Source organism: Coregonus lavaretus (assembly GCF_964263955.1).
Source record: "Coregonus lavaretus genome assembly, chromosome: 19".
Taxonomy (NCBI): Eukaryota; Metazoa; Chordata; class Actinopteri; order Salmoniformes; family Salmonidae; genus Coregonus; species Coregonus lavaretus.
This window is the reverse complement of record NC_140006.1, coordinates 27,468,096-27,485,432: the sequence shown is the minus strand read 5'-3', so window position 1 is coordinate 27,485,432 and position 17,337 is coordinate 27,468,096. Positions and strand designations below refer to the sequence as shown.

The following is a 17,337-nucleotide window of genomic DNA, read 5'->3' as shown; positions in this document are numbered from 1 at the left end:
ACTGGTCTCAGACTAGATGTAGCATAGTAAACGTAAATCCGGGACACTCAAATTAGTATGATATGTTACGTTTGGTATGGTTACATAAGATAGAAGGTTACTTAAGGAAAAAAACGAAAGGAGGATGGTTGGTTGGGGTGGGGGGGTGGGCGTATAATGTGAACGTGTAGCAACCCAAAGGTTGCATGTTCATAACGTGAACGTGTAGCAACCCAAAGGTTGCATGTTCGAATCTCATAATTCTAGCTAATTAGCAACTTTGCAACTGCTTACTACTTTTTAGCTACTTTGCAATTACTTAGCATGTTAGCTAACCCTTCCCCTAACCCTAACCTTAACCCTTTTAGGTAACCATTCCCTAACCCTAACCTCAACCCTTTAACCTAACTCCTAACCTTAACCCTAACCTTAACTCCTAACACTAACCCCTAGAGCTAGCTAACGTTAGCGTTAGCCACCTCGCCACATAGCTAACGTTAGCCGCAAAAAATTGGGATTCGTAACATATCATACGTTTAGCAAATTCTTAACATATTGTATGTTTTGCGAATTGGTAACATTTTGTACAAATGGCGATTTGTAACATATGCCACGGAATGCAATTCGTAACGAATCATACAAATTGTAATTCGTAACACGAAATGGATGATGGATTAATACATATCATACAAAACGTAACATATCATTCTAAATGAAGTGTCTCTTATTTACGAACAGAATAATACTCTGAGACCATGTTGTGCCGACAGATTATGAGTCAGACAGCAGTGCACTCAGTCTGTACACTCTTAGAAAAAAAGCTGCTATCTAGAACCTAAAAGGGTTCTTCAGCTGTCCCCATAGGAGAACCCTTTGAAGAACCCTTTTTGGTTCCAAGTAGAACCCTTTTGGGTTCCATGTAGAACCCTTTCCACAGAGGGTTCTACATGGAACCCAAGGGTTCTACCTGAAACCAAAAAGGGTTTTACCTGAAATCAAAAAGGGTTCTCCTATGTGGACAGCCTAAGAACCCTTTTAGAACCTTTTTTTTTAAAGCATGTAAAGCATGCCATTGGTTTAAAACGGGCACTAATGTAATCAAACACTATCTTAAATAAGACAGATAGATGGCATATGCTTCCACTTCATTTTTATTTATGATTATTTTAGAGGCCATCTCTATGATAACCTTTTGAGAAGCAAAAAGAGGGAGAGGCAAAGTTTTGATAAATACATATTCATTTTTTGGAAATATACAATCTTATCTAAGTACACAGACTTGTTGTTTTATTGGGCCTTTCTTACACAGAGAAAAAACATTTCACATTAAATAGACCTAGAAGTCGAGATGTATAAAACTAGACGCTCCGGTAGAAAATACATCTGGAAAAACTCTGCTCCTGTAATCTATTTAGAGGACAAATGACAGGAGCAGTATTTCTCCATGGGCTCGGGTCATCTAGTGGATGACTGGGGTGAACCAACTTCTTCTCTCTGCCTTGATTGCTGATTGCTTTCTGTTTGTTGATTGCCATGATTACGTGAACGCATTATGTTGATGTTTCATTTTGTTAATAGGCATAACTCCGGTTTCTGCTGAACTGAGCCAGTGCTCATTATATCAAACTGCTATCAGCTCAGTAGGCACAGGAGGTTGAGCCCCACAACTCGCAATGCTCCGTTTTCAACACAGGGAGGCACACCCACAAGGTAGTGGGAGTTATTATGAACAGTCCCTTTGTCCATATACATACATACAGCTGAGTCCATGTGTGATCTGGTGGACTAGTCATTCCAACAAGCAATCGTCATGATTATAATGTTTACATCCGCAATGTCACAGTAGATTATTTACACAACATGTGTAGTTAATAATGAGTCTCAAAATCACACAAGCACTGAGTAGGTCTTACTGCAGAAAATAATAACATAATAACATATTTAATTTCCTTAGAACTTACAAACACATTGCACCTTCTGGGATAAATAGGCTGTGCTGTAAAATAAACCACTTCGAAACACTTCACAGCCAAGACACGACATGATGAAGAGTGTTTATCACTCTAAATTCCAGAGCAATTTAGAACGGCTTTGACCGTGCCCCTCGACTTGACCAACCTGATTGAAAATGGGAGCATGGTTCACAATTAGATTGTCACTGGTTTTCCCAATGGGACAATTAGATTGTTACTGGTTTTCCCAATGAGACATTTCCTGTGATTCCTTCCTGTATGAGACCCTGGCCTGCCCCCTCCTCTCCCATCACTCCCCTCCCTCCCGACAGTGTTTGCTCGCCCCTCCATCATGTCCAGGGTTTCACTCCACTGCTGATGAGAGATGGCCTCTGAGGAGCGGAACTTAGCCACTGTGAACATGGGCTTTCACAGATCTGTTCACAAAGCTGGCTAAGTCCTGCACCTCAGGAAACTCTGAACCATGTATCACTAGATCCAGATGTCCTCCATTTCTCTTGTGTATCCATTTTTCAGTTTTCAGTTTTTTTCTTATTTTATCCAAACAGTATGAGCTTTTAGATATGGATCAGAACTGAGTTACGTTCACTTGTGGAGATATTTGGAGACGATGGCTTATGGACAATATCCTTGTTGGTATATCCCTGCCTAAATAAACTGCTAGATTATATTTACCACTTTAGAGTGGGGTGTTGAGACTGTCAAGGGACTGGGAAACCACATTTAGATGTTATGGAACATTTCACATTTGTAGAAAATAATGCTTGTCTGTGGCGTTATTAAAATGCTGAGGAAAGTAAGAGGCCGTTATCTACAGTATATCCTGACCATGAGAGTCATTGGCCTCAGTAGTGTGACGATCCTCATCCTGGGTGAGCTTCTGACAGAACATGTAGCATGGTGACGGTGGACTAAGGTTGAGGAAGGCAACAGGCTCCAGCGGGATTGGATGGAGATGATGTTGAAGTGGGTGGCATGCAGCTGGTTAGAAATCCCTGGCAATGTGATTTTATGACACAATACCAAATCACTCTGCCAGGAATCCCACTGGCTGCCCCATGTAGGATGGCGTGAGAGACAGAGAGAGAAAGAGGGGGGTGGGGGGGAGAGAAAGAGAGAGAGAGGGAGAGAGAGAGAGAGACAGTTAGGCGGACGGACGGACGGACGGACGGACAGGCAGACAGACAGACAGACAGGCAGACAGACAGAGGGCAGGTGTCTGTGCAGTATGGCCGAGTCCAGCCACTCATCACCCTGTAATTACAGTTAACACACGTCCCTCCCTGAGCTCACAGTTCCCCCTCCTCGTCCTCTCTTTAACAGTCCTGTAGGAACAGTCCTGTAGAAGGAGGGCTCACATTCACTGATGCACCTGGGCAAAATACACACTCTATGCCTGTTTAGAAGAACCTCGCACTGGACTGGATGTAGTTATATTGTCCACATGCTTTGGCCATGTGCTTTCTGATAACAATATGACCAGTACTGTTAATTCACTTATTTTGCATTGTATTCACAGTCATACACACAGGACAAATTATGTCAATTAAATGAATGATTATGTCACTTAGATGTATGTGTGCCACTTGCTGTTTTTATTTAAAAATACATAAAGAAGCCACACCAGGCAACAAATACATATACCAACATTTCAGAGGATTATATACACAAAAATCAAAGACTTGTTTCTATTGTGGTCCTCACTGCACTACATACAGTGTACATTTAAATGGCCTTACATGCAATAGCTACTCACTGCCACTCAGTGGAAGTACTTCTATTAGATACTACCTAGCACGTCATTATGGCATCAACCACATCAACACTTAAAAGTTAATGTCCAGCTCACTATACATTGAAACATACTCACCCTTAGGATGGTGTGTATGTTGGAAGTCTTCTAAAACGCTGAGATCAATACTGTAAAGACAGTGAAAGAGAATAATTTAAAGGTAAAGGGAGGTAAAGAGAATAATTAACCATCCTTCAATCATTACACATTTGTCCCATGGAAACCTATAAGACTCAGTAGATTAAAGAAAGTATCAGTAACTGCAATATATGTAGGGTGTTGTTGTTGTTGTGCAACAGAGCCTATCCATAATTGATGTCTATATTGGCATCGACGTCACCCATCTCTCCAGGTGGAAAAATGGTTGTGGACATTTGCAGAATGACAACTAACATACACTGCAGCTTCAGAAGACTACCAGAGATGAGTACCAGTGCTGTGCATGGACAACCATTCTATTTATATGTGGAAAACACAGTCCCATTTACTCTTGAGGTGCTGACCTGTTGCACCATCTACTACCACTGTGATTATTATCTGACCCTTCTGGTCATCTTTGAACATCTTGAAGAATCATGTACTCTTATAATCTCCACCCAGCACAGCCATAAGAGGACTGGCCTCCCCTCAGAGCCTGGTTTCTCTCTGGGTTTCTTCCTAGGTTCCTGCCTTTCTAGGGAGTTTTTCCCAGCCAACATGCTTCTACATCTGCATTGTTTGCTGTTTGGGGTTTTAGGCTGGGTTTCTGTATAGGTACTTTGTGACATCTGCTGATGTAAAAAGGGCTTTATAAATAAATGTGATTGAATAGAGGACCACGATGACTACTACATTTTCTCACAACTAACTCAACTCCTCACTTTGCCACAGAATATACACAACATAACCTAGATGAGTATAAAATACTCAGACAGACAGAATTACAGGGGCTACAGTCATCTACGTGGACCTCTTGATACAGAGAGAGCAGCAGTGGCTATTTCTGATGGACTGAGACTAAAGGTTTGCCCTACTTCTCACACAGCTCAGAAGCAGGGGACCTCTCCTCCCTAACAGTGGACAAGCAATCCAAAAATAGAATCAAAGGCCAAAACATGGCCTCTCAAAATATTTATTCCATTACAGTGATTTCTTGAACAGGAAATACAAGTGTCCAATCCAGAATAAACACTAATCTTCTTGTATCGTTTATAGCGTGCGATTATCTCTTTCCGCTGCACTCGGCTTTTAACACTTCATTGGTCGTCACTGACTGACTGACCCAGGGGCTAATAATGGGTGCAATGGAAAATGTTACGCCATCATCATCGTCGTTTCACAATTCTACGTTTTCATTTGAACTTTGTGGTCAGTAGACTTTATTTAGGCTAGCAGCAGTGACCATCTCAAACTTGGGGGGAGGGAAATGGATGCATAATAAATATGGATCATACTAGAAATGAATGACAGTGTATCGTCTGATAAAAGTTTTTAATTGCATCATTTGTCAATCATGCCTCTTAATCATGCTTACAGTTACTTAGTCTTAGACTATGGCAATGCAGATAGCAGACGTCTTGTGGCTTGAACGCATTGGACAGCTCCCTTCCAAGTCTGACAGCTAAATTAATGTTAATTAAACTGGTCAGGTTCCTGGAGACAGACTACTGAATTAACCCTCATCTTTAAAGTTAAATTACTTGTGCCCTCTGCTCACTCTCTCATTTGCATCTCTTTATAGCCTAGAGAAACACTTGAATGACTAAATAAAATCGAAGAGAGCTTATATTGGAAGATAGGATGCCATTGAATTAAATACATTGATGTAAGAGGGGTGTCAAAAGGACACGAAGAAAGAACAGATTTTCAATTTGAAAGCCTTTCAGATGTATTAAATGAACAGGTGTGTGTGCTGTTATGTTCATACATAAAAAAAAAAAGAAGAAATCATACAGAAACCTATTTATTGCAAATTCATTTTCACCCCAAGTCAATTATAACTTATATGAACTTCTAAAAGTCGACTGTCAAAACATGTCAAGATTTTACATGTGACGTCATAAGCCTGTCCACAAAATTGGAGAGTATCGCTGCTCTAAGTCTATGGACAGATCACAAAGCCCTGTGGTAATGGCATTGGTAGGATCCCTCCGCAATGTCTGTATGAAGATCAGCCCTGTGCGGTGAACACCACTTCATAATATATTAGTTTCATGAAGAATACTCACATTTATACTGTACATACTTCCCCATACAAGCTAACAAGCTTTAGTCTGCTTTAATCAACTCTCTTACTCTGGGAACTTCTGAGGTCGTACTCTTATGTTCAGGGAGAGTTTGTACTTGGCCAGTCTCTCTAAATCACTGACAAAGAGATGCTATCTAGATCAAAATGGAAATTGTCTGCTGACCCATCTTTCTGGGAAATGAATGCTATGGCTAAGAGTGCTGTCAGATTCCTGGATGAAAGTTGGATGAAAAATGTCCTTTCCCCATAGTACCCGCTTTTAAAATTGATGTCTCCAACATGTCTAGAATTGCAGAAGCTCTCTCTCTCTAGGCTAAATTACTTCCATTTGAGACCAGCCATTGGCACCTCACTTTCCAGCATTAGAATCCAACATTCGACACTGAGATTTGCTCATGCATTACAGTCCTACTGCCACTGACTGCCAGACAATCATGGAGTTCGTCTCCTAGTCTTTAAGTAGTGCCAGAAACCTTCTCCTTCATTGACCATGATTTTCACAGTCTCAGCTGTTGTGGCTAGACGATTACTCTACTCTGGGGGCAGGCCAGAGGAAAGGACAGCACGTGATTGGTCTGGCCCTTAGTCAGAAGCCATTTGTGTCCTTGCCGGAGAGGAAACACAGCAGTGGACAAAGGAGTCATTGCATATTGGGAAAGGGTGGGCGGGTTTCTAGTTTCTAGTTATAGTTGACTTTGTTTCCCAGATGGGACATAGGGAGTGAGCAGATCAGAGTGGGCCTTTGGCTGTTTGGCAGGGTAGGTGGGGGTCACTCAGATGAGCCATGACGCAGGCAGACAGCAGCACTGATAACTTCAGTTGGAGACAAGAGAATAGAGAGGCTCAAACAACCACTAGGCCTCAGGCTCGACTAGGGAGTGTAGGGACCTGTCCTGACTGCCAGGCCAAAATAACAACCACCCAACTAGACCACTAAAATGGCAGACAAATCCACCAGTAGAAATAGGAGATGCTAAATGGCACCTATTTCACTTTTTCTACTCAAATCAACATGTAGCAATGACTTGAAATTATGTTAACATGGAAATACCTGTCATTCAAAGTGAACTCGTGAACTGCGAGGTTCACGAGTTCACTATGATTATAATTCAGAGCGAAACAGTAATTAACAAAAAAAAATGTTTTCGTGTTTTTTAAGATGTTTCTTCTTTACTGAGGCTAAATGGCACCAGAAAGAAAGTACATTGCTATTCATCAACCTTATGTTCATGCAAATCACAAGTGTTATACCTGTTTGTAAATTTATCAAACCTAAAACATCTGAAACTTCAGAATCTGTTAATAGCAAAAACATTTGATAGAATTTGCAACAGAAAATATTATCTATAAGTGACTGTTGTCAGAAGAATATGATCATATTACCATCCTTGTTACAAAGATTTAACAATGGTTCTATCTAATTATTATGTATTCAAAAAATAATAATATTAAAGCTACGAGCAGCAATGAACGGGGTTCACAGGACGACAGAAAGGACACAAGATACACCAGATATACAAAAGTATGTTGACACCCCTTCAAATTAGTGGATTTGGCTATTTCAGCCACACCCGTTGCTGACAGGTGTATAAAATCAAGCACACAGCCATGCTGTCTCCATAGACAAACATTGGCAGTAGAATGGCCTTACTGAAGAGCTGAGTGACTTTTAACCTGGCACCGTCATAGGATGCCACCTTTCCAACAAGTTAGTTCGTCAAATTTCTGCCCTGCTAGAGCTGCCCCAGTCAACTGTAAGTGTGGAGTGTGAAGTGGAAATGTCTAGGAGCAACAACGGCTCAGCCGCGAAGTGGTAGGCCACACAAGCTCACAGAACGGGACCGCTGAGTGCTGAAGCGCGTAGCGCCTAAAAATCGTTTGTCCTCGGTTGCAACACTCACTACCGAATTCCAATCTGCCTCTGGAACCAACATCAGCACAATAACTGTTCATTGTGAGCTTCATGAAATTGGTTTCCATGGCTGAGCAGCCGCACACAAGCCTAAGATCAATGCCCCCGTGCACATAGCAAGGTCCATACAGAAATTGTTTGTTGAGATCGGTATGGAAGAACTTAACTGGCCTGCACAGAGTCCTGATCTCAACCCCATCGAACACCTTTAGGATGAATTGGAACGCCGACTACGAGCCAGAGCTAATGTTCCAACATCTAGTGGAAAGCCTTCCCAGAAGAGTGGAGACTGTTATAGCAGGGACCAACTCCACATTAATGCCCATGATTTTGGAATGAGATATTCGACGAACAGGTGTCCACATACTTTTGGTCATGGTCCCCGTGTAGCTCAGTTGGTAGAGCATGGCGCTTGCAACGCCAGGGTTGTGGGTTCGATTCCCACGGGGGGCCAGTATGAAAAAAAAAAAAAAAATGTATGCACTCACCAACTGTAAATTGTTCTGGATAAGAGCGTCTGCTAAATGACTAAAATGTAAAAAAATTTAATGTAGTATAAGTTGGATAACACAGAAAGCACTCTATCTGTAGGAACTATCCTTTATGTGCAATCATGAGTCTAAATACAAAATGTAGAGTGAATCTGACGTATGGTTCATAAGGAGAAGCTCATTTTGAGCAATAGCATTACATATGTGAAGAATTAATTTTTTAATAGTTTCCTAATTCAATGTGGTTCATCTTAGGGATGTCAATAATAGCGATGACAAGTTTCAAGTTGATCGGCTACTGTGGAGTGGATTTACGGTGGTTTAAGTGGACACGTAAAATATTTTTTGTGTGTGTCATTTGGTCCTATGGTTCATTAGAAGATTTCTGAAGTATTTTTTGCATATTTTAGCATTTTTCCTCAAACTCTTTAGTGACTATTGTGATGAGCCCAAAGAACGAATTTGGAGTGAATTAGACTTTGATTTTTCATGATTATTTTAAGCATTACTGTTACATAGTTAATAGTTTCCTTATTTTTAAGAAGTCAATGCCAACCTTAAAGTTGCAATATCTAACTTTTTGGGTGCTCTGACCAAATTCACATAGAAATTGGATTATAGATATGTCAATCTCATTGGAAGCAAGTCTAAGAAGCGGTAGATCTGTTCTATGTGCTCTATTTCTATGCTTCCCGTTCTTAAGTTTCGTTTTTGCGTCTTTTACTTTCGGTTTTGTACACCAGCTTCAAACAGCTGAAAATACAAAAATGTTGGTTATGGAAAATATATTTCACCACAGTTTAGATGGTACAATGATTCTCTACATTATACTTGCTTGTTTTGTCACATAAATTAAAATTAGGCGAACTAATATAATTTTAGCAACCAGGAAATGGTGGAGCAATTTCTGCATATTGCACCTTTAACATGGTTCATCATGGTAATGTCTTTGATTACCCTAAAAGTTTCAAGTTGATAGGCCATTGTGAAGTGGATTTACATGGACACGTAAAAAATCGGATTTCCAGATTTCCAGGATCAATAACTCAGCCATCTCTTAACCAATCCCTTAGCTTTTCTCAAACTAAGTTAAGAGATGTACCATGGGCCTACATACCAACTTGTGGTTCATGAGAAGTTTTTCAAAGGTTTTCAAAAATGTCCAAGATGGAGAAAAATCTATCCTGACGGACCTTATGGGTGTTTGAGGCAAATTTGTATAGCATAAGGAAAGACACCTAAATACAAAGTTTAACGTCTCTAGGTCAAACAGGGTGGTGGATATGAAGGTTAAAGTGAGACTGCGCCACCTATAGGCCAATCGGCGCCATTCTTTTTGACCAAGTTACTCATGGCCTCTAGTTTCTGTGTGCCAAATTATTATATTTTTTAACCTATCTATGCTTGAGTTATTTGACCATGTCAAGGATCTTTTTTTTTTAAATCTAAGAATAACAATAGGTATTTATTTCAAACTCCCTAGGATGTTTTACATTTGTGTGTGGAGTAAACAAATAATTATGTTGAGGTTATCAGCATTTGCCAAATTACTTCCAAAGAAACCTCTTTAGTCACTAAATGCCAGGAATCTGGAAGCAAAATAACCCTTAACTTTATTTACTTCACAACATGGACCCAGTGAGTATGTTCAGAGTTCAAAGTAAACTCTAAGGACACAAACTTGAATCAAACCAGGCTCAGACCAAAGTAATACTTTGGCTGCTTGAAACGAAACAGAGCCTTTTCCTACCATCGCCAAAGAAAGTAGTCAAAATGCAAAAGCTTTGAGAGAAATTAGAGAGTCATAAAAATAGATGAAGTGTGTACAGGCTTTTCCAATTGGGTGTTGCATGACATGACTGAGATTTCATGGCACTTATCTCCCTCATTAACTTTAAGAATCAGTTGTCAGAGCAGTTTACCGATCACTGTACCTGTACACAGCCCATCTGTAATTAGCCCACCCAACTACCTCATCCCCATATTGTTATTTACATTGTTATTTATTTTGCTCATTTGCACCCCAGTATCTCTATATGCACATCATCTTCTGCACATCTATCACTCCAGTGTTAATACTAAATTGTAATTATTTTGCACTGTGGCCTATTTATTGCCTTACCTCCATAACTTACTACATTTGCACACACTGTATATATATTCTCTATTTTCTATTGTGTTATTGACTGTACGTTTTTGTTTATTCCATATATTATTTTTATCGCACTGCTTTGATTTATCTTGGCCAGGTCGCAGTTGTAAATGAGAACTTGTTCTCAACTGGCTTACCTGGTTAAATAAAGGTATAAAATTTATAAAAATTTAAAGAATAAAGAAAACTAAACTCTATAGAAATTACACATTTTGAGTCATTAATAAACGTAAAAATTAAAACGACATGAGTACCCACATATCACTTTCCGAATAGATGTGGTGAGACGAGTAGCAGCAACAACGTTGTTTTCCCACACGTATTAAGGTAGACAGAATTTGGGGACTTTATGAGGCTTGGAAAAATGCAATAAAATGTATTTCTGTGAATGCACCCATCTGTTGGACCTTAGAGGACTTCCTGTAAACAAGCTTTGGAGAACAGAATCTCTCACGCTAGCTCCTCGCCTGTAATTGGCCTTTCTTTTCTTCTTTCCTTTTGTCCGCCTACTCTACTTTTTTCTCTCTACCTACCTCTCTTATCTGTCTCCTTTCATTCTCTCTCTCACTCTCTCTCTTTGTCTTTCCCTTCTAAAATACCTCTGAAATATATTGCTTACTTCATAATATTGAATGTAATGGTGTCCTTGGAAGCTAACATAACTTTGGTGTAAAGAGTAAGGGTTGGACAGTGTTGTTATTGTTAACTTTATTCTATATAGTTATACATGTATAGTATGTAATATACTATATGCCTCTATTTCATAACTTGTTTTTATTATTAGGTCAATATTAGATCTGATTATTCTGTATATTTGTCACCCAGAATGAAATCTAGGATCAGATTTATACATTAGGCCATATTAAACACTGACACATGGATAATCGTGTATATAAATCTATATTCCACCTGTAACACCATGCAATTACATATCCAGATGCATAAATTCACGAAGGAAATCAACAGTTTTTTCCCACAAACATTACTCAATGGAAAATGTTGAATTACATTCAACAGTGATATTGTTGCTGAATGTAAGCAGCCAAAATATAATGACATACATGTATTATCTCTTTCTATTTAGGACTAAACAAATAATAAATAAGCAATATCTAAATAAATATATGATAGAGGATATGTATTTTTTTTTTATCATGTATTTATTCTATTCAATATGCTATGTTTTATATCCATTTACTCATGACCATCAAGGATTTTCTTTCAAAATAATCTGATATTGTATGATTCAATTTACATATTGTGCCGTAGTATGACGCTTTGTGTAGAATTGGTTCCCTTTCAATCAATTAATTTTCAATATTGATCATTTGTGTAATTTCCTGATTCTTACAATGAAATGTAAAAAGTTACTATGAGCCCAATTGAAGTCCAGATTGCAAGGCTTTCCGTCAATAAGAACTCATAGGAAATAATACCGACAACATAATTGTTTGGTACAGGCCGTGTTCACTCTCTATGGTTCAGATATATCTCCATTGAAATATTAATGCTACATGAAGTTAGATTTCAGAGCGGAGCTCAGTGAGTATATAACCATATACTGTGAACATATTAAATATTGGTTTTGGTGGTGGTATATATAAAGACATCTATTCCAGTATATGCACACTGTTTGCTGAATATTATCAATATTTTCAGTGTAAAAAGTCATTTTTGAAGAAACATTACAAATAAACCATCCCAATTGTTTAAACAGGACCCATCCCTTTGCCATTGACGTTTGTGGAAACTATACATATCAATGAGCCAACTCTACTCAGTCCTGTCTGGACAGTGTCTTTAAAAAGAAATCTCTACATTCAGTAAGAATATGTACAGTAGGTTAGTTGTATTTTCTTCCAGTGAAGTACTGTTGCTGGAGAATCTCAGTAAGATGTATAATGCTAGCTGAAGAACCCCAGAACCCTGCTATAGTATAATGGCCAACTGGCCAGCAACTGTCTACACAGGGAACCACAGTGTTGTTCTAATCGTTCAGTGATGTTAGGTAGAAAAGGCAGCTTACTTCCTCCCTCTGTGCCAACACCCAGCCCAGAGAGAAAGGGAAGAGAGAGTGAGCAGGCACATGGCCCGGCTTTCTTATTCATTATACAACTTCTAACTTCTGAAGCCTGTGTTACAGTTGTTTATTTCTCCCTCCTTCCTCCTCTCATATTTGATTCATTTTTAAGGAGAGCCATATAAGCAATGAAGCAGGGGAGGTTTACATTCACGTAAACAGATCTAATCGATTCTAGCAATATTGTTAGATGTGGCTACATGCTAGAATTTCTGATTTAAAGCAATATGTCCAGGCTATAACAAAAAATGACTTTGGTACACATACTGAATATAGGAGGTGTATGAGAACTATTTCTATGCTGCCACCAATACTAAAAGGATTGTGATCCTCTGAATGAGGTGCACTAAAAGCGCATAAAATATGTTGGTTCAATTCCTTCCCTGATTGCAACCATCACAAAGCAAAATCAATTATAGTCCTTGTGGATCCCATTTCAAGTACATCTACAACACATTGAAACAAAATGTGGCCCCTAGAATTTCCAGGTCATCGTTAGAACTAAACAAAAAGTGCGGTCTTGTCCAAAGTACACAGTGAAACAACAGCATAATGTTGAATACTGACAAAAGTATTTTCCTTTTTGGTATATTTTTTATTGATAACTCAACTATTGAGGATAAAAAATAAGTAGAGATATCAATTGGGGACTGGCAAGTCCTAAAGTTTCTGGCTTTGATTCAATGCAGTGTTAATCTTCAAATTGACATTTGCATTCTTTCTAAGTCTAAACAAAAACACTGAATTTCTATTGAATCTCTTCCCTCTACAGGTCATATACAGTATACAATAGGTGTTTTTGGAGGCTATACGGTACTAAACCTGATATACTGTAGGTTTATCTAAAAGGTTATCTTAAGTAATGTAAAAATAGTACAAAGTCGACTGAAAGAGGATAACCTTTTCATTCATTCCCTGTATGGGTCCACAGAGGAAATTCAAGGGAGAACCAAATGCACATTACACATGCTGGAGACCCAAACCGCTCTGAAGGATCAAAAAGTCCTCCAAGTACTTACTGGAAAGTAGTATACTGCAGCATATATCATACGATCACAGTTTCCATTTGCAACACAAATCTTGAAGTTATTGTATGTAGTTAGACGGTTGCTATAAGAATTCATTTTTACATTAGACACAAACTAGAAATGTCAAGATTGAAGAAAAGCACTGTCTTACTCACACAAAAGTACTGCCAGCTTTCACTTGGGATTGATTTAAAGCCCAATGGTCTTTATATGCCCTTAGTGTGATGATCCTAAAGCCATTGCTTAAACAGAGAATACAGCAGATCATACAAGTTGCTCCTTAGCTCCAGTGCAACCCCAAGCTCAAACTGTGCTCCAACTAATACGCTCCTCCTCCCCTCTTTAAGTTAAGGACTGAGTCAAAGACATACACATCATTCACAGAAGTTTCAAAACCACACCCAGAACTGCATGGAGAGGGAAACACTGAGTTTTCCTTAAATAACCCCAGAGGTGGGAGGAAACTCCTGTTTTCTGCTCAGACGAACCCTCAAATAGCCATGTAGTAGGTTGTGTTTTGAAAAGAGGATTATGACGCGGTGGTGATTTTCAGGATGTTTATTTTATTCAGCTAGAGGTTCTATTTTAAATACGTAAGTAGGTGTGTGGTGGGCTCTGGCTTTAAACACCATGGATTATAGAGATATATGGTCTCAGTGCCTAGTGGTAATTGAATATACAATTATGTCTGCCTTCATGCGTGTGTGTGTGTGGTTGGTGTGTGCGTAGGCACATGGGCCTGTAGTTAAGGGTTCTCTTCATCCTAATTCTCGTCACTGATGACAACCAGCTGCACCTCTTTCCTCTATGAGTGGGCACCATGTAGCATTCATCCCGCTTCATACATATGGATCTCTTTAGGACAAAGAAGCACACAATTTCTATAGCACAACTTGCTCTGCCATTTTTATTGTGTTTGCTGTGTAATCTTGGTCGATCTCATTGCTACATGTGTTTTACTCTCTGTAATAAGGGCTATGTGGAATCCGTCATATGAAATTAGTGATTTGTAGTTTGTAAACAAATGTTGTGTTTCTTTGGGGTAATGAGTGCCAAATTAACATGACATTAAAGTGTTGTCTGTGAGCATGAAAAGGCTGTTGTACCTATTTCGAACATTATTTTATTTTCTTTGGATTTGTGACAATACAGTATATTGTTATGAAAAGTACATCCGAGCCTGTTATCTTACCCCCCAAGACTAATCATTTATAAATGACACGCCCAAACTAAAGGTGTAGTGTGGAGCCTCTGAGGGGTATCAGTATTTGTCCACTAGTTTCTATTTACAGCATACTGTTATGTTGCTAGGGAACAGCACTACATTATCAAATCAATCAAATTAGGATTAATTTTTCTCCCATTATCTGGGATGCATATTGCTTTCCGGTACACAATACTGTGGCTACAAAGAAAGCTTGACGTAGCCTAAACAATAAACAACTAAATGTTCTTTCAAAGTCAACCTGACCCTGCCTTCTATGACTTCATCTAGTTGAAATGATGTCCTGAATAGGCATTTATAATCCCAGAAAAAAAGTTTCACAAACTTTACACTCCCATTTGTTTGTCTGAATAACTTCACTTAAATAGACAATACCAAACAATGGACAACCGTTCTAAATTCGATCTAAAAGCAGATTGACAAAGGAGGGGTCTAGAACCAAACTATAAAATGTCCGATTTGGTCCGGCAGGTTTCCCAGAAGGCAAGTGAAAACAAAGGCTGCCTACGCACTCCCTATCTTTGACTTGAGACAAGGCAGCCAGACACAGACTGGCAGACCAACACAGGGAACACTTCACCTGAATCTCACTGCATAGGAAACTCAGTGCATGCTGTCGGTGTGTGTGTGTGTGTGTGTGTATGTGTGTGTGTCTGTGTGTCTGTGTGTGTGTGTGTGTGTGTGTGTGTGTGTGTGTGTGTGTGTGTCTGTGTGTGTGTGTGTGTGTGTGTGTGTGTGTGTGTGTGTGTGTGTGTGTGTGTGTGTGTGTGTGTGTGTGTGTGTGTGTGTGTGTGTGTGTGTGTGTGTGTGTGTGTGTGTATGTGTGCGTGGATGTACAGTATGATTCATAGCCCTGAACAGACCCCACCCTGCGTTGGCGGGAGATTTGGCAACTGTCAGTTATCCTAGCCCCTCCCTAGGAGGACTGCTGCTCAGACAACTGCGCTCTTTGTTCGAATGTCATTTTGAAAAAGCAAGAAAAGAGAAAACATATTTTTCTGTGGCCATGATGTGATCTACAGTATCTCACACCACTGTGGGATATCTAAATGTTCTGAAATAAACAAGAAGCACACGCTTTTGATGTGTCTGACGCTGTCTTTACTCAAAGAAATTAAACTTGATGATACACTCTATGAATGTGTTATCCCCTATGTTCACAGACTTTTGTGATATACTTTATTATCATGCATCTACATGAACCTTATTATGGATTATTTTATTAGGAGGATTGTTAGTATGGCTGTTTTTAGTAACAGCTTGACAGAATGAAGTGTTACATTGATCAGACTAGCAGGGAGGTTCTGTTGCCACAGTGCTACTGAGACAGTTGCGGTACTGATCCTACTTGGGGCCCTGCGATGGGGGCCCCTGCTCCCAGCAGCATCTGTTCTTTGCAAAACCGATTTCCAATGTGTCATTTGGAGGCCTTATTGCTTGTGAAATGAAATCATGGTAACAGTAAAATAGCGTCAGAGCCGAAGCCCGGGCTGTTATGGGACTAGCGTAGTCCCAATCAATCCTGTTCCCAATTAGAGATTAATATGCGCTTAAGCGCCGACGTCTCTTTGAAGTTTCAAACTAAGCGGATAACTTAAGACCAGAGTAGCAGCTAGGATATCAAGTGAATGTGGTCACGTGGGGCCTCCTAATTTTACTTTAATGGGTAACATTGCTGTAGGTTGTTCTGAAGTAACATGCCAATGGACGACTGGCTGCCTGCGCCAACATCAGATATTCCGTTTTAGAGTTGCTTCCCACATGAAAAAATATTACAGTTTACTATAGAATACTACAGTACTTACTATATAATTCTATAGTAAACTGTAATATCCTTCGACCATGTGTAGTACTTACTATAGAATGTTGTATTATACTATAGAATACTATAGTAAATACTATAATATTTTCCGCAAAAAAAACAATGTAGTAAATACTACAGTAATGTCTGCAAAAACACTACAGTCCGCAAAAACACTACACTTTTTAAATATACAGTAAATACTACAGTACTACAGTATTTACTTTGCACATACCCTGCCCATTTCCCTCCATATTGCAATTTGTGCCACCCATAACTGAGAAACCTACATGCCAAGTATAGACCATATATTGTGTTCCTTACAGGTTATAGAAAAGAGCAGAAGCTCTGAACTATCCGTTTAAACCCCAGTTCTACCTACCTACAGGTTATGGAAGGTTTGTTATTTTAGTATTTCTTCAGTAGGTTTCCTCAAGGAGAAAGCCTCTACTTCTATGTCAAAGATAATAAAACAAAAACACAGTAAATACTACAGTAATGTCTGCAAAAACACTACAGTAAATACTATAGTACAGTCCGCAAAAACACTACAGTAAATACTACAGTATACTACAATCCGCAAAAATACTATATTAATTACTATAGTATATACTACAGTTTTCTTTTACTACATTATTTATACTATAGTTAACTGTAAATACTACAGTAAATACTAC

The 17,337-nt window shown here is 39.1% G+C and overlaps 1 long non-coding RNA gene across 1 annotated transcript; it reads right to left on the bottom strand.

Moving 5' to 3' along the window:
• Positions 1-1,112: 1,112 nt before the first annotated feature.
• LOC311146214 lies at positions 1,113-13,995 on the bottom strand. Its single transcript, XR_014614662.1, has 3 exons — positions 13,790-13,995; positions 3,823-3,872; positions 1,113-3,003 (listed from the first exon to the last, which is right to left on the bottom strand). It is a non-coding gene; the product is annotated as an uncharacterized lncRNA (long non-coding RNA).
• Positions 13,996-17,337: the final 3,342 nt, after the last annotated feature.